Genomic DNA, 19422 nt, shown 5'->3' with positions numbered 1-19422 from the left:
CGGTATATTTTTGATGTGGATAAAAATTGCCTAAGATTCGTTAAGTTTTCCTTTGGATTTCATTCCTCAAACGGTTATGTCGTATATGTACGTCAGAAATAGAATCGATTCGTAGCCAAAATTGCGGATTCTGATAATTGTTACGTCTCTCAATTTTTGAGACTTTTCTGTGTTAAACCTAAATAGATATATCGTATCACGTTAATCGACTTATTCAAACTTATCTTCTTCCGTTTAATAGTAAATTCAAATTTACATACAGTACTGTATTGGTTATAGCGTACATACACATATAGTGAACAAAAATTCATGTCAGTATGAAGTATACTTTCAGTGATAAATCGTAATAGTCAAGGAGTTATTAGGATCTCCATATATACGTTTCTATTCTTCTCGCAAGTAATTTTGTAGTTTTTGCACTCTAATAGAACGTGTTGGATGGTAGTTGGTACATAAGATGACTCACTGATTAAGCTTTGTGTTTATCTGATAAGTATGAGTAGATTAGATCTGCATGACCTACCTTAATTCTGCTGATTGAAGCTCATATTAAACGGTTAATTGGGACAGGAAATTTTTCTTGAATTCTTTAGTAGAATAAATTTTTTATTAATATATGCCTGTACTTTTGAGATTTTGGAGGAAAGACATAAGAATTTTATTAAAATTATTTTTGTAAAATATAGTCAGTGATATGAAATAATATAGAAGCTATATCGTTGAGTTATATTTAAAGTATGTTAATAATAAAGCTATACAGAATTAATGTATAATAAAGTTCGTAAAAAGTTGGGTTTAGTTTATTCAATATAGTATACAATTAGTTTTCTATTTGCTAATTGCTCCTCAGCCTTAGCACATTTTTCGAATTGTATATGTATGTATCTACATTCCTTACACGCTCAGAATGTATCGAATACAATTGCATATTCTCGATGATGTATTATAAAATAGCGTTGAAAATTTATATGTTTTTAATTTGTTTAGTTTTTTAAAGAAATTTACTGTTAGTTAATAATAAAATCATCGTGCGATTATTATTAAGCAATTTGTTTTTCCTTGAGTAAATATTTATAAATTACAGTAAATAAAAATTATAAACAATAAATTCTAAATCGTCGTTTTAAAAATATTTTCTTTCTATCGCATTTGTTGATATTTTTAAGACACATAAAAGAACAACGGATCTCCAGTAACAGATTTAAAATCAAAACCATCAAACTTGAAAATCGAAAGTAACCTTGAAAAAAACTGTTTATTGGAAAAAAACTGGTATCAGAAATTTCGTTTCGAAGTAAACGAAGGAACACGATTAAGGATATCTAGTTATGTTCGCCCAGATCTTTAATAAATCATAATAAATTTGGAGATTATTCAACATTCCCTAGTAAACTTATTTACATAGCAATCTCACGATAACAAAAAAGCTCACGAGTCGCAAAAACAAGATGAATAAAAGGTAGCTCGTTAAATTAATGAAGGATAGTGTCTAGAAGGAAAGAACATTTAATAATTTGAATTCTATATAACTTTTAACGTAATGAATCGAATTGTTAAGCTATCGAATCGAATTTATTAATAGCAAATGATTATAAATTAATATCTAACAGCTGATTTTTAAAAGAAATATATTTCTCGCTGCAAAAATTAAACAATTCTCATGATTATAATTTTAAAAGTCACTTCTTCCATAATTCTTGATTTATTCACTGTGGAAAAGGAGATTTTTTAAATAAGTTGGAATAAAAATGTTTCAAGTAATATGCAAGATCTGTATTAGAAGTTTTACTAAATGTAAAAATCTGCAGGTAATTTCAAAGGAAATGATATTAAACGTAAAACGTTAAAAATTAACGACTAAAGGGTTATCGAATTATTTGAGTACACTCGGTAAAAGCATTATTCTTCTCTCTAAAATTCTATAAAAATTTAAGGGATTTCTTTGCGAATAAATATTTTTAATGCCACCTAATCTTGGAGAAGATATTTGAGAAATAAAGATATCATTTTTTTCTGCAACTTATTATGTATACATATGCGTATATAATTTCCAATTTGTGGAAGAACCACATTTTTAATAAAAATTTATAACAAACATTTACATTTCCAATATTTTTCCATATACATCTGTATTTAAAATACTTATGTTTACTAATTCAAAATTTGTTAAAGACGGCTCTTTAAAAATCGTCTTAATAATGATATTCGTCGAGGAATGAGTTCCTGAATTTTTAAAATAAAATATTGTGAATGATCACTATGGAATGCTGAGATTGAATTACTCGAGATGCCGGATGGTGCTATGGACCATCGAAACATGATTCATACTAACTGTACGCTGGAGAAGCTTATAAATCGCAACGAATCTCGCAATTCGACGCTCGTTACGATCATTGGGAAAAATAAGATCGTGGGAAACGCGAGGGCGAGAAGAATGAAAATTCATAGGCAGAGCATGTAATATGATCTGCTTATAAAAAATTATGAAAATGGCGAGAAACTTACCAAGTACTGTGCGCGGGATGAACGTTTCTCAAAAAATGTAACAATACACCTTGGATGAAACACAAAAAGATTTAACAAAAGAATTAACAAAAAATTCCTTTTGTGTAGTTTTACAAATGAAAAATTTCGAAATAGGAAGTATCTTGATGTATAATAAATTAAAAAGTTGCTAAAGTAAGATTAATTCGTTGTGGAGTGTGAGTAGGAAGTTTGATACACAGTTTAAATTTCTACGGCTTAAATTGAACCTTTTTATAAGAAAAAAAGACATTAACGAACGTAACGAACTTTTAATCTTTCTTCTTGCTTCATTTGTTACTAGAATTAACTTTTCATAATCTTGTGTTAAAAGTTCCAACTGCGATGACACTGTATCGGACGTCTTCAATCGCGCAAAATTCAACTTCTAAAATTCTCGAGCTCCTATTCCGATCATCAACGAGGTTTCGCCATACAATGATTACGTATAAACATATACATATTATTTCTTTTATATTATTATTTAAGGAAATAAACAGAAACGTATTTTTTGTGCAAACGTTATTGCGCAACGTAAAACCTTTTCACGAATCTCCTCTGTATAAAATAACAAATAAAAATGAACGTGCCCTTACGTCTCAAAAGAGTCTGATCCTACCTTGTCGATAGTTGTCTGAAGAAAAATTCACGAAGATCGGTTGTATTTAGACGCGCTACACGAAAACCCAACTCAACTCTATCGACAAACTTAACAAAGCGTTACATACCATAATTAAAATCTACACAATTATATCGTTGAATTTACAGTGGCTACAAAAAGTACATATGTGCACACATCCCTATCTCCCAATCAAGCGTTTCTTTATAATCTCCAAAGTGTTTCTTTAGAATATTTCATCTTCATAGTACTAAACTTTTGCACTCATATAAAAGCTCTATTAAAATGATACGAGATTTAATATATCGGAGTCAACAAACTAATATGCTACGATATTTTCTGTAGCCACTACATGCGCCGTAAAATCTACTCGTGAGCAACATTCATGGATCGTCCTTAAGGAATGATTTACGCCTATCCCGTGCGTTTGCATAGTATTCGCAAGTCACCGTTAATTCACCATGAAGATCGATTCTTCGTTCACGTACAAACGATCGATATTTTTCACTCTATAACGAGATGCTCGCGTGGAAGGACACCGGATATTAAACAGGATATTAATCGGAGCTACCAGGAGAGAAAATGAAAAAGAAACAGTTGATGTAACGCATTAGAAGCATTAGGATAGAAAAACAGAACAGAGAAACATAGTGGACTTTCTCGTGGTGTCGTTTATGCATTTATTCTCTGTAGAATCCGGACGTGTAAGATGTGGCCAGCAACCAGTCACAATCAGCGATCTCTCAAGCAGTGAAGTCCGTTTGCGGCTGTTCCAGATTGCGTCCTTGCCGCGCGGAGTGCAACGGCATGCGTGTCGGTACGTAACGGGTGTTCCGATCTCGCGATGTGCCGTTTTTTCGCCGTTTGAATAGTGCAAGGCGATTTCGTCGTGTTAGTTAACGTACAGTGGAACTGTATTCGTTCGAACTGCAATTATTGGAACGAAATTATAGCTAGTGTCTAATTAAATGCACTCTTGCCGGTTGAATCTATTTGTTTGAATGTATAAATTATCTGTCTAAACAAACACGTTCGAAAGCCACGTTGATCAACACAAATAGGAAAATACGGTAAAGCGATGATGTTACAAACTTTGTTTTTTAAAGCTACTTTAGAATTTACTACTATTTATTTCGAACATTTCCTTGCGACGTCGATGAATTTGTGGGAGTTGCGTCATTTGCTGTTTGAGAATTGAACGTTAATCGGGTGATGCAAATAGTGATGCAACGACGTTACCAATTAATTAATTAACAAAAAGTGGAGTTGGTCAGTTTGATTTCTCGGAGGCTCGTATATCACGCATTAATGGAATAATATATTTAAAAAAAGAGAAAATATACAAATTCAAACACAATCAATGTCAGATATTTAGTTAATCGAGAATATGTCCGTAGTCCACAATTAAGTTGATAGATAAGTTATAAGATTAGATATCAAAATCTTCAAACGTTCAAGATTAAAATCTTTAGACATTAAAGATTAGAACCTTTAACATTATTGACGTTTCTTTAAGTGCTTCGGTTCAACTTTTCAAATTTTAATTAAAATCTGATTTAATTAAAATTACAATTCTATTAAAGTCTTCATATATTATTGTATACCAGTATATCAGAACTTCGCTAAATCCAAGCCATTGTTTCTAAACGATATTGTATTCAGTAACCATTCTCCACATCTGTAACCCTATATGCAAATGTACACTTCACTTACGAAATCTGTATGAATAAATATATCCAAGCTTCTGGCGGCGTGAAATTGGAACCGAAATTGTAATGCACTTTGATCAAACCTTTCGATTTACTAACAGGCAAAAAATAAAAAAAGACATTCTGACACACTTCTCTTACGAACAGGCAACGGTATACTTTCAAGCCAGATGAAAAGAATCCGAACGACGAAAACAACGCGTTCCATCCAATTAAAGGAATATCAATGATCTTTATACATTTACTGTTACTTCCTCCCCGCTCCTTAAACGAACGAGCTTCTCCAGCTTACGAATTGTGAAAGTGCACCTTCGAGAAAAACAAAGAGATCGATTCTGGTTCACCCTTGTTGGAATCTTAACGAGCTCTTAAGATTCTGAAGGACTTGAAATGACGAACAACGTGTATAGTTGCCAAAAAAAGCGAAAAAACAATTTTTTAAATAGAAGGGGATATAAATTTTATACAGAGCACAGTGGGAAAGATTATAAGCGTTAAAATAATTGAAGGTTTCATAATAAAAATGAAAATTGTTAAATTTTTTGATCTTTTAAATAATTATTACGTATTTTAAAAATTATTATCCGAGTATTATTTTTCGATTGTTTGTTGTATATGTGATAATTTATTTTCTTACTAATAAGAATAATATTCATATATTATCGATATACGGTGAGGGATAAAAGTATTCGTACACTCTCTAAAACAAAATAACTTTTTTAAAATTACACCAAATGTATTTTCTTTTTTTTTTTTTTTTGAGACGTTATAAACATTAGTTTACTAGACGATAGTAAACAATATTTTGAACAAATTTCAATTAGTCGGAATTGCTAAGAAATGGCAAATGGCCACGTTTTACAACTTTTTAATGTGAACCTGAACGTGTAAGGAAACTTTGAACAATACGTTTTATAAATTTATGTCAGTTACATACATACTGTGAATCTCATCGTTTCATTGTATTGAATATATTCATTTCTTGCATTTACATGCATTATTATTTTAATTTCTCCTTAAAAAGTCACATGATCTCATGTATCTTCTTTGGATCAGTGACAATAATACCACGTTTGGATCTTTGAACTAATTTTTATCATTTATTAATGTCTAGGTGTTCGCAGAACATATGAAAAGAAGTTTTTCTAAAATTTTTCTGTTTCTAGGAAGGCTCATCTACTTTTTAAAATGTTTTCCTTACTATTAAAGGAACATGAAGTATTGCGTCAATTCCTATAAAATGTACATAGAAGGAATATTTTCTAATCATATTGAAGTGGAATAAAGTTTGTTGAATTAAATACAAAAGGAAATTAGGATACAAAATTTAATAAAAATTCATCCTCTGAATTTTATTTTCATAGGAAATTTTATAAAGTTTTCCTGTTTATTCTGTGTATTATAGCAGTTAGCAAGAAGTTACTTGTTAATTACAAAGACTCAGTTATATCAGTGAACATAAATATGCAATCAAAAAGAAGGAGAAGAAGAAAAGTTTTTGATACTTAAGTAGATTTATTTGAATACAGCCACCATAATGACTGCAGAGCTGTCAAAGAGATAATATTTCGCAAAAGCAACTCAACTGAAAACTTATCTCTCTTATTATGTCACGATCAATAACATCTCAACAGAAGTTTTCTTTTTTTATGGTAGTACCTATATGTCGGTTTATCGAGGTATACTTGTACGATATTACTGCGTGTTATTAATCGTTCGTTGGTCCACATATGAATACATTTGTCACATTTGCACGCATAAATGTCATACAGTGAAATCTTGATTATTAGAACATTAATTATCACTCAATGAAAAATTATGGGCGACACGTTGTAGGTAAAATTGCGAAAGGATAATAAAATAAATTATTATATCTTTATTTAAAAGTTCCCGTTTGATAATAATATCTACGAAATAATTTAAAAGGAATTATGTCTCGTATAAAAAATGTTCGCATATGAGAAATTCGAATAACGTGTGCCGCAAATATTTTTCATTTCAATTATTGGTAACAATCGAAAAACGAAGAATTTAACAAATATCGAATATAATAATAGCAATTAATGTTCCTGCAGAAAGTCGATCAGAAATCCCTGTCCTTGGCTCCACATTGCTAAAAATAAAGATTATCAGAACAATTACAGTGAAACAACCATAATTACAGTGTTTGCCTCTCGTAAATTGAAAGGCCATTACTGTTTGGTAGAAATAGCCGGTGTAAAGGCAAACAGCTAACAGGGGAAGAAGCAAAAAGAAAAAAGAAGTGCAACGAGTCGTGGCCGGCGTTTCTTATCTCGCCATTTGCCGTGAAACGTAACGCGAACCTTTGACATTCACTTTCTAACGGAACTAATGTGCGCGCTGATATTGTGAAAAATCGACGCTTGAAAATATGCGAACCGAGTCGCCAATGGTTAAGCAAAACGGAAAAATGATTGGGAAAGGTAGAACGGGGTGGAAAGGCTAGTGGTAGTTCATGATAAGAAAGGGTTCGATAACTCTATATATATATATATACAGTGGCTATAAAAAATATTTGCACAGCAGATTCTACATTTCAATTTCACAGTAACAAATTTTTGTACCCGTACAAAAGCACTACTAATAGAAATAATTGTTATAATCACTATAAGTTTACAAATAAAAAGCTATTTGTAATATCTTTTTTATACATGGTTCTGTATCTGGAAATTTTTTTATGTATATCTATATTTACTTTTTTTGTATATTGTAAATATGTATAAAACATTATTATTCTCTCCTCCTTATAGAAAAATCTTTCTTTTTACAAAGCATATTTTTCTTGGCATTCTTATGAATAACACGTGGTGTACTTAAATTTGGATCGCCTTTACCAAAAACAAATATATATTTCGTTTAGTTGATTATACAGTAATTTAATAAAATATGGCGTTATATACAACATTAAGTATAGAAGAATTAGTGCAGAAAAAGGTAACATATAAAAATAACCGTAGAATTGACACATAATATACGATAACCAATATATGTATAAACGATAATCTATTTATTTTCGATTTAAAAAAGAAAAAGGGGAAGACCATCCAATATAATAATTTTTGCATAATTCCAAATAGTCTTTTCCGTTTCTTGGAAATGGACTGTTTTTCTATTATTACAATATTTATAATGCGTGTATTAAAACAGAACGAATCTATGTTACGGTACAATATAATATTTTTACGTGAAGTAGTACATCGTGCACGAAGAAGAATAAAAAAAAGTCAATTTCGGAGTGAGATACAAAAGCGTATCAGGCGCGTAAAAAGTTATTTCGTGTCCATAAACACCGGTTGGCTTCACGCATGAATGTAAAGTGAACGTGCTCAAGCAGTAAACCGCGGCTCACCCGTTAGATTCGCATTCTTACCGAGTACGCGAGTCCTAGTTTTCTGACTCTCACCCACAACAGCGTCGAGAGCAGATTCCAGAACAGAATATATACTGTATCCTGTCTATCCTATCCTATGCTATCCCTATCCATCTGTCTGCGATCGTTCAAAGCCGTGGAACGTATGTACGTATCACGTGTACGAATGGCGTCTTTCGAAAGTATCCTGAACGATTGCTAACTTCTTCATCGATACCGTAGATATACAGTACCTGCAAGTATCAGTCTATTTCAGACAGAGATCTCCACAATATCCTTTTTATTACTTATCTTGTTTGATTTGTTTCTCCAATGTGATTGGAGAATTGTGAATCAATGTGATTGGAGAATTGTGAATCACATTGGAGAAACAAATCAAACAAGATAAGTAATAAAAAGGATATTGTGGAGATAATTATTCTGTAACATAAGTTTGTTTCATTTTCAGATATCACTGATTTATGTAAGGTACGTGATAAAGTAATAGGACTTTATTCTTTTCCTTTATATATATACTTATTGTAAAGTGAATTTTAAGACCTTTATGACGGAGAAATTGTATGTTTACCTTGTTCTTAAAAATTTATTAGTAGAAGAAGAGATTATGATAAACATATATATATTGTCCTAGCTTTTCTGTTTTATTATATATCTTATTCCTTTCTGCCTTGTATAATCGATTTCTTTAACCATATTAAATAATCTATGATGATTCTTACTAGCAGGACCAAGTAGCTTTCAAAAGCAAAATATATCTGAATTTTCCTCTTGTAGGGTAAAAATTAATTTCCATTTTTGTTTACTTTTGGATAAAATAAAATAAGGAATTGTTTTTTAGAACATTTACCTTTAATTTTGACGCAGATGATGATTGAAATGGTGATTTGAAGAAGGATTTTAATCGAAGTGTTTGGAATTTCAAAACATTGAAGCATTAAACATTTTTGAGGCGACTAATATTTATAGAATTCTTAATATTAATAAACATTTTCATGATTTATGGAACAAGTATCTGGATTCATTATCATGTCATTATCTTCTCGACTATAGTTTGCTTTTTATCTCATAGATATTATATTCGTAAAAAATTTTAAATGAAGAAAACAAAATAATGCGCTTTGTTTATTCTATTACATAAAATTTGTATCCACAAAATAATTATTGCGAAACCAGCAAATATCTATAATTTAAAAAATGACAGACTCGAAAAAATTAGTTTCATTATCTGTTGAATATTGCTTCGGTTGTAAAAATTAACATGCCTATAAAACTTCAATAAAAAAAAGGTACATATTTGTAAAAGACGTAACAAAAAAGAAAAAATAAAGGACATTCGCCTAGACGCAAAAAACATAAAATCTGTCGTTAAACCTGTGCTCTAAGAGATGCAATAAAACCTCATGCGATAATCGAATAATCGAGGTCATATTTTATGTTTAAAAATGAGTACAATATTTACACGCAGATAAACGTTACATTACAATCAAAAGCATTAAGATAATAATACGAAATTAATAATATCAGAATGATTGAAACCCAATTGTTACTTATTCTTCGTTCTCTGCTTCTTTCAGCATTTAACGTTTTATCAGTGTAGGAAAGATGGTAAAAAGTGTATCAGACGATCCTTTTCAACCTCATTCTAATTAGAACTTACAACTCTAACTTTAGCTTAGCTTAATTTTAATGGCTAAAGTAAATCGTTCAGCATTTGTATCTTTTTTCACAGTACTCCATATGGAACTTACACTTTATTTGGACTTTACGCACTAGAATTTACTTCAACCGGTAAAAGAATCGTTCTTCACTTTCTTGACACTTTAACCATTTAGCATTACAACATTTCAATTATGATGCGTGATCTATAACAAAATTACACCGTTAGGAAACACTTAAAGAGCTGCTATAAAATTGTATTACAAAATTAGCAGCTGTAAATATTGTTATGTAATGTGAACACTGATAGTTTGTAAGTGTATTACATATAACATATACAAGATGTGCACGCTATTAATTCTCGGTGTTTTTCTCGTAAAAGATAAGTATGAGGAGAAAACGAAACAGAAGAAAGATGACTAGTTCGAAATGAACTATGCACATATTCGCGGTAATATCTTTTTGTAAGTGCAAAAGCCTATGGGCATTTTGCAATCGCAGGAATGGAAACCTTCCTTTTTTCGCATACATTCGATCCTCTCGCGATTCCACGAAAAGAAAAGTATTGCAGTAATACAGTCGAAAACTGATTAGTCTAAAAGATGCTTCAACTTTAATTAGGATATGAAAAGCAAGAAAGGACGAAGCGCAGTACTCTTGTATTTATGTCTTCGTTGCTTTACATGCGACAAATTCTAGATGAAAGAGAAAAATTAAAGATAAAATATCTTTTAAACTAATCAGTTCTCGATTATACTACCTTTTTTCGTAGAATGACGAAAGAATTCGATATATGCAGACAAAAAACAAAAGTTTCCATTTAAAAAAATATTTTTCCGTTTGCAAAAGAAATATTATCGTAAATACGTCCACTTTGAGCCATCCATCTGTCTTCTTTTTCATCTTTTCTCCGTACCTATCTTTTGCGAGAAGAATGCTGGAAACTAATAGCATGATCATATACGCAAGATACACAATTTACAAGTGCATACATGTAACATATATCCACATAGAATTTACGTCCTTCTCCTTTGAAAACATCTCAAAAGTTTGCCTACTTCCGTGATTTATCATATCAACGTCTCCGTCACCAAGTCGACCACTTTTTCTCGAAGAAAATCGTCTCGATATAGCATATAATCGTGTCTACGTTAGTTCGATCCGAACAAACGAAAGAAACGATCCCCATACTCCGGCCGTAACGAGGCACAATGGTAGCAAACGTGTAATCGCGGTGTCGAGCAGACGGCAATGGGCCAGAGGAGAGAACCACCGTTACTCACTCTTACTTCTGCCTGGTGAACGACGAACGGTTCTCCCGATCGGATCGTCGTAGCACACTTTCGCAACGCAGGATGCGCGCGAGAGACGCCAACGGACCCCGATTCAATTGAAATTCAATTACAAAACTATTTTCGAGCCTTGACTGGCCTGGATCCCCTGAAACCGGTGTGTCCTGTGTGCAGGGCCGAGAATCCTTGCCACTTCCCCTCCCCTCCCCACCCCTTCCTTGTAACCGCAAGAAAGGCATAGCTCCGAGGAGAAAGTATTCTTATTCCGCTCGTAGGATAGTCTGCCTCTGGTCTGCGCCTGACCGATCGTCCGATGCTTGTCGTAATTTCTATCCTAAACGGAGATACGCTGATCGAGCCGACCCGGGAATCCCGTTTTTCGAGAGTTCTCTCACGCGTTCTTAGGGCAAAGGATTTTTGTTGTATTCGGTTGTTCAAAAAATTCCTGACGTTTCTGACAGATAATTACCGTAATTACTGTAGCGGGTTGTTTGAAAAGCTCTTGGCATCTTTCGACGATCGCTACACGTATCTTGTCTTGTATTCGATGAAATGGAATTTATTTATTCTTAGGAATTATTCGTTCCTACTGAAATATGAAAATGCTAAAATTAAATACCACTCCTGATTGAAATCTGTTTAATTATAGATGTTTGGTATCTCGGTAGAACAGCTATGTCCCGTGTACCAATGAAGAGCATACGAGGTACACGTTAAATGTTAATTGAAGTTGTCTTTGTTTTCACTTTTGGAAAGCCTTCTCAATGGTATTCAGCCTCTAAAGAGAAAATTGGTAATTTCTTCGGCGTGTCATTTTTGTAGAAAACCAAAGGAATTATTAATGAAAGAAAAATTCCTCAAAAAATATGATATTACCGATATTAATCGGAAATGTCAAATAGCGTTAAGTATTAGGTTGTCCGAAAAGTAACAAGTCTTTCTTTTACAGACACGTCTTTTACAACGACGCATCCTTATACAAACATGAAGCCTAATCTGTCAAATGTTGTGATTTTTATTTTGATAAAACAAAATGGATCATACGTAATTCGATAAAATAATATAGAACGGAAAATGTCGTGCATCCATTATTTCCTTATAAAACGAAAGAAACTTTTCGGACGACCTAGTAGAATCGGATTGAAGTTTTGAGGCGAATGTATATAACAGCAAAAATTTTTATTGTAGCAGGTTGAGCATGACGTAAAAAATATGTTTTCGGAGATTATTATGTGTTAATTGGAAAGAAGAAGAGATTAAAGAAGAAATAATATTATGACTAAAATGACTATCGTTTCTTAATACGATAAGAAAGTACGAATATATTTTGTATTGAGAAATCCTTTGCCAAATTGAATAATCTAAAGTGGAAAGTTTGCTTGCTTCTTAAAGTTTCGCAGTAATAATATTTGCATTGAATCAAAATAAAAATCTGTGTTAGTCATCGATAGAAATTATTTTAAAAAATATTCACCATTTCATCAATTATCATCAATTATCACTCAACTATCAATTTTGTAATGGGTATTATAAAATATCGTAAATTCTTTGAATTCTACATATTTTGCGAATATAGAGAGAAAAAAGATAGAATTTAGTTTATGTCTCAATTTCTTTATGTAAATTATTTTTCAAACGAGAAATTCCTATTTCGACATATGTCTTTCTTTTTTATGCAAAAAAATTCCATATGTAAAATAGAATTTCTTCGATCACGAAGTTACGAAGTTAAGAAATTATAGCTCATCCTACTTTTCAAACAACGTAAATAACACGAATCAAGACATTTCTAAAAACCACCTACTCATCACTTTCTATTCGATCCTAATAAATTATCCCATACTTAGCTATCGATATATCATACGTTGCCACGAAACACATGATATATCATTAATATTATACTATAACAAGAAATTTACTTTACTGTTTCCTTCGACAGTCAAATTCCAAATTTCGAACTGAATTTCGAATATCCTCGTCGCTGGTATATATCTAAAGATGAAAAAAAATACGACTTCTACTGCTGGAATTCAATAATCTTATTTGACACGATTCAAAATCGAAGAAAATGTTAATTTTAGAAGCGAAACTAAATATCTGGAGAACTAAAATAAATTGAATTAAATATCTTTCGTTAACGATATACGAAAACGATATCACATAGAATACGAAGAATTTTAAAGTTAAATTAGAAACCATCGTTAAAGATATTCAAAAATAAAAAAATGAAATATCTTCGTCGGCGGTATTCGTGAACGAGGTAAAGGAACGATTCCATGAAATAGTTCGATTGGAAAGCACGTGATCGGTCGAATGCAAAAGATCGCCGTAGTCGAGCTTCATTGAATTTCATTGGTCGATCACATTCAATCTCCGTACATCAGTTTTCGATGAGGAACAACGGGATTCGTGGCATTCTAGGTGCGGTGCCCGTTGTATTCACCGGCCGTTTCTATTCGAAACTCGTGTCGACCAGCGCGGTTCTACACGTTCCTTACACCCGTGCAAGCCTTCTTGCAAGATGAATGCTCGAGTACTCTCTCGATTCTCGGTTTCGTGCTAGGAATAAAATCGATCTCCATAGGTGTATTAAGGTCTAAATGGGAAAAGAATCTTCGGCCTTCGGTCGTTAATTCTACCACCACTATAAATAAAGGGAATACGGTGTGAATAGATCAGACGTGATAATGATATTAAAAATGCCGACCGAATTGTATATAGGAAGAAGTTTCAGTTTCACAACTTGTCGATTTGGTGAAGATAAAGGCAATCGTTCCATCCTTCGGATAATTGTGGGAAATATATACAATTTGAAAGGTCGATACGAATTTAATAAAAATTCATGTCATTTACTTTCATAATCGTTTTGTGAAAGTTTGTAACCGGATAACGCGAATTTCCATTAATTCGATATTTATTCAACTACAGTAAGCTTTTAGCGAACCACGAAGTACTGAAAAATAAAATATTGGATTTGAGGTAGTGGAAAAAATATTAGCAAAGAAACAGTTTAAGTAACCTTAAAATTGAATAATCGTAATAACATTTTGTAGAAACGTGATATACATATACGTGCATGTATTTGGCTTTAAAGTTAAATGCTTGCGATGCTTAGACTATGTTTTGGTATATATTTAGTTTGATATATATTTAGTTTTATAATGAAATATTCGTAATACTTAGTGAACACTTTGTAAAAACGTAAAATTAATTTTGTTCCCTTATGACGGTCGTAAATCGTATTTTCAAACTTAATATTTTATTATTGGGAATTATTGGGAATAGCGCTAAAAAATTTCCGATTAGTTTAGTAGATTTAAAGAATAAAATATAAGTAAAACGTTTAGTGTACCTTTGTTCTCAGGAAATAAAAATTCATGAGCAATATATACATATGGGTAACAGAAAAAAATATTAAAAATATTTTTCACAAAATTTTGTCATAAATAAATATAACACAACGTTTCTTTATTTATCTTTCTGAAAAATGTAATAAAAAATGTAGAAAATAAGAAACACATGTTTTAACATACTTTGTTACTGCATAACCGTAAGCTTCAGCTTCTCAATGAGCAAAAACAATTTTCTCTAACGTTCTATATAGATTATTTATTTAAGAATTCGATCTGTAATAGCGAACACTTTTTGTTCATCGTATAAAATTAATTCATAACATCAAAATGCACTTTTATGTAATAAAACGATTGTTTCGTGCGTTACGTATAAAATAGCCAATAACTCTAAAAGTACAAAAACTTCAAGTTCCTTGTTCCAAATTTACAACAATAAGAAAAGACAATCGAACAGTCCATAAAACGACTAATTGATACCTGCTTACATTATCATAAAAATAAAATAATTCCAATCAAGCTAGCGATTTAAATATAGGAACAGCATAAAAAATATTTAAAAAAATTGATATCGCGACAATTAATCGGAAAAAAGTTACATTTAGTGCGTAATTAATGGATACCAAAGAAGATAACGAGGCAATAATTCCTAAGATAAACATTTTCATCCGGACAACGATAGGCTATTAAAAATTAATTGACATCGATAGCATTTCACTTTTATTTCTTTCGAGACAAACGGCTATTCTTCCGTCATTTTTGTAATCAAAGTCGAACGAAATTTAGTCATCACGGATTCGAATTATTATATGTGGCCAATAAACACCATATAGGTACGTTTTACAAATTTCTGCACAGTGATTATTTCTACCAGAATATTTATTAAATTAAATTTATAATAAAATTTATATGATTTATGATCATTAAAAGATAAAAAATATAGCATACACGAAGAACTACAAATGTATAGAAGAACTAGATACTAACAATAAGCGAAGAAGCATACTAACATAAATACGTCTAAAATTTTACATTCTTGGTTTATAATAAAATTTTCGTAAATTGATTTTTTCTGACTTTTGCAAACCAAAATGATAATCTAATCTAGTAATAAGCGTCAATTTTACTTTATTGTTATTTCACTTATTCCTATCTCAAACGTACGTGTTCCCATCTTAAACATTATTCTACATTTTTCATGCAATTGCCTTTATTTCCTCTCTAGTTCTTCGACTACATAAATTTTACATGAGCATTGCATCTGTAGAATTTGACGATCCACGGTACGGCGATGATAAATTTTTATTGGTCAGTTGCTCGCCCGACCTGTCGACATTTATTACTGCTGCTATCTGGTACCGGTTCGTGGGCACGCGGATTGCAATGCGAACCAGTATCGAGAGATGAAAGGAAGGAACGGAAGGCTATGTTAACGCGTCGGGGGCGACAATAATAGAGTTCTGCGTTTCGATTTATTGTAGGCTGGCCGTTAGCGGCTTGTAATTTATTGAAGTGGAATATTGGAATTGTTCGAGTAGCCTTTGACGCCTCGACTGATCGATATTGCTTGCTTGCTTCGTACACAGCTTATTCGTTTCGGTTTTTGTTAAGCAACTAAATGAATTTTATCGTTGTTGTTCTATTATTTAAAGTCACGTCAATTAGCGACCACTTTTCTTAAAACAACGCACACGTACGTTCTCGTTTTTCGCTAAGCTGCAGCAGTCTAAAGGCCAGTCTACACTAGCAGAGATTTATCCGTAGACACGTATTCGCAGACAATTTTCCACGGACAAAGGAAAACGAAATTCAAGTCCAGAGACAATCCGCGAGTAAAAACCTAGTGCGGACAAGTGTCGGTAGACATGCGTTCGCAGTCAATCTATATACGTCGTCCGATGAAAAGCCTCGTAAAATGCACGTTCACGGACAAGTATTTTGTCTTCCATTAGAATGGAAGACGAGAGACAACGTCTGCGAGCAAATGTAGGGAAAATGTGTTTTTTACTCCATTTAGGAAGCAACGATCCCGCTGTGCGATGGTGAGATTTATGACGAGGCATTCGCTATTGCAGCAAGGAAAGGCGAAAGTAGAAAATTTGAAAATACATGTTGTTTGTCGAAATCACTGCAGAGTCACGTACCATCCATTCGTGGATATGTCGTAAAGAATTGTTCGGAAAGCGAACTTCAGCTCAACTTCATTTTTTTCAAAGGAATTACACAGTTTTTAATACACTACTCGGTCTGTCATGGTATTTCCTATAAAAAGTTATTAACCTGTGTATTTATATCGAAAAAAATTGCTTGGAAGGGTTGAAAAATTTTAATCAAATTATTAAATTCTGGGTTTCTATCAAGTAGTAACAAACGCATGTGTAGTATTTTATGGGAGAAAACTTTTTCATACATAATATTCATTGTTTATATTAAATGATATCCGGCTGCAGAAGTAGATGTATGCATTTATTCTTCAAAAGTCAGGATTTAAAAAGCACGAGGTACTGGCGCTTCGTACTTGAGAAGAACTTGGACAATCCGTGTATTCCATCTCTAACATATCTTCAACTCATCGACATAGAAATATACCCGGGTAGCCGGCACGCTGCTAGTGAACAAACGACATTGCCTGCGATGTACATACGTCTTTTGGCGAGTGTAGGCGGGCAATGTACGTGGACGATGTCTGTCAGTGTAAACGCGCCTTAGATCTGCTAGCAAGGTATCGTTTGTGACAATCATTGTAGTACAGTCGACATCTATTTATTGAAATGAATTGTTAGTTAATGCCCGATTGACCGAACTTTTACCGGTTGAATTTTCTTATCTGAACATGAGCTCGTATTATACGGTAGACAAATAATAGCACGGAAAATTTGTGAGCTCCGATTACATGAATTCGAATTATATAAACTTCTATCGTGTAAACTGTTTGTCCTGCGATAAGTTCTAATAAGTGGAATTCTAATACACTTAATAATTAATAGTTGCGTCTAATGTTTATTAAAACGTTCATGTACATTCACAATACAGTCACGTACACGCAGGGTGAGCGACAACGAGTGTGCGAAGGTTGGATCTAGGGGGAACCGACTTATGTGCGCTGTATTCGCGTCATTCGGAGTATAATGCGCTCCTAATTGTCCTCATATCTCTCGTAGCAGGGGAGATACGTCAATTTGAATATTTCATTCATACGTAATTTAATAAAATGGGACGGTGGAAGTTAAAAGCGATTTTCAGGTTTGATTACACAAGCAATTTCCTTCTTATCGTTTTACTATAACGGTCTTGAAAGGTGTTTTAAGTGCATCCATGTACGAACCTATTTCACAGTTTTATAAAGAAATGGATTTAAAGCATATTATGTTGACAAAGAGGTTGAAAAATTCTCTACGCGTATACACACGATTTATTACAAGTTTCTAATAAAAGATAACTTGAAAACCAGATCAAAAATCATACTTCAGAAACTAAATGGGAAAGAGCAGTTTTTTTTTTTTTATTTTATTTTGGTTATTTTACAATTTGTCCTTGCGGACATTTGGTAAAGTGTTATATCTTGTTGGTGAAGAAAAAAAAATATAAATAAAAAATAATATAGCGTGGGGAAAGAGCAGTGATCAAATATTTTCACAATATCAAACTCGTTACTCTACTTTCTCTAAACGTCAAATCAAAAATCCACACGCACATTTCAAGTAACTTAGCGATCTTAATTTCATAATCGGAGCAAAAATCGTGAAATTTATGCATAGAATTTGAATTCGAACATTAACTCTAAGTTATATCGAGCTTTAAGTATAGAGACTATAATCGCCCAGATATATCGGCTTGCTCCTATACCTACAACTTTTTAAACAATTGCAATCCAAAAATTGAAAGCACCATCGAAAAGATCTATGTACTCTTCATCCGCACGAACGTCGTACTCTACTCCAACTGCATACTCTTTATCCATACAAATATAGATACTTGTATAGGGAAAATAAAGCTCGTACGAGTTGTTAAATGCCCAGTGAAAAAAATATCGACCTAAAAAACGAAAGCAGCAATAAAATGTTTGCACAGTTCCATAATGTTTCTGCATTCTCCGCGTGACATAAAAGATATAACTTAGAAAAAACGAAGCTGGCACCCCGCTGGGGGTAGCCGCCCACATGCTATTTTTTTATTTATATTTTTTTTTCTTCGCCAACAAGATATAACACTTTACCAAATGTCCACAAGGACAAATTGTAAAATAACCAAAATAAAATAAAAAAAAAATTCTCCGCGTGCATCAAACCAAAGAATGATTCTGGCTGAAGTAAAAGTCTGAAGCAAAAGTATTCCAATAGCAACCGTCGGTAATCCACCCAAATCTGAACATTCGTTACAAAACCTGCATATAATTCTCCGACTATACAACGTTATAACATCTAACATGTAAAGTTACCGGCTAATAAACCGACTACCGAACCAGCCCGCCATTATATTTTAACTATCTACCAATATTTCACGGTTGAGCCATGCGGTTTCCCTCTCACTTGACAAGCGACCAGAATCTTTTTCTACCACGGGGCGTGATCACATAGGTGTACCGACACCCGATTTACATGAAAAGAACGCGCGACAAGGAGCAGCGCGTGTACGCAATCGGCAGCGAGCGAGACCCGCGCGTCTGAATTATGCGAACCGTTGCACTGGCTGTTCAATAGAAGAAAAGAGAAGAAAGGAAGAGAAAAAAGAAAAAAGTCGATTCGAGATTCGAACCTGCCGATCGCGTTAGGCCGCGTCGATTGAAAGTTGCCGCGAATTTTTTATCTCTGTTAATTATATTCCCTGCCAAGGTCTTTTTACGCTGTTACATTCCTCGCCGTTGCCAGCAACAAGAGGCTAA

The 19422-nt window shown here is 32.8% G+C and overlaps 1 protein-coding gene and 1 long non-coding RNA gene across 5 annotated transcripts in view; one reads left to right on the top strand and one right to left on the bottom strand.

The window, feature by feature from the left end:
• LOC132904702 (class A basic helix-loop-helix protein 15-like) overlaps window positions 1-19422 on the top strand; it is a 379017-nt gene that overhangs the window by 204963 nt on the left and 154632 nt on the right. The window lies entirely within an intron of this gene.
• LOC132904714 (uncharacterized) overlaps window positions 1-19422 on the bottom strand; it is a 285247-nt gene that overhangs the window by 161110 nt on the left and 104715 nt on the right. The gene's annotated exons all lie outside the window — the stretch shown is intronic.

Source organism: Bombus pascuorum, chromosome 2, assembly GCF_905332965.1.
Source record: "Bombus pascuorum chromosome 2, iyBomPasc1.1, whole genome shotgun sequence".
Classification (NCBI taxonomy): domain Eukaryota; kingdom Metazoa; phylum Arthropoda; class Insecta; order Hymenoptera; family Apidae; genus Bombus; species Bombus pascuorum.
Note: the sequence above shows the minus strand (reverse complement) of the source record. Positions and strands in the feature narration are given on the sequence as shown.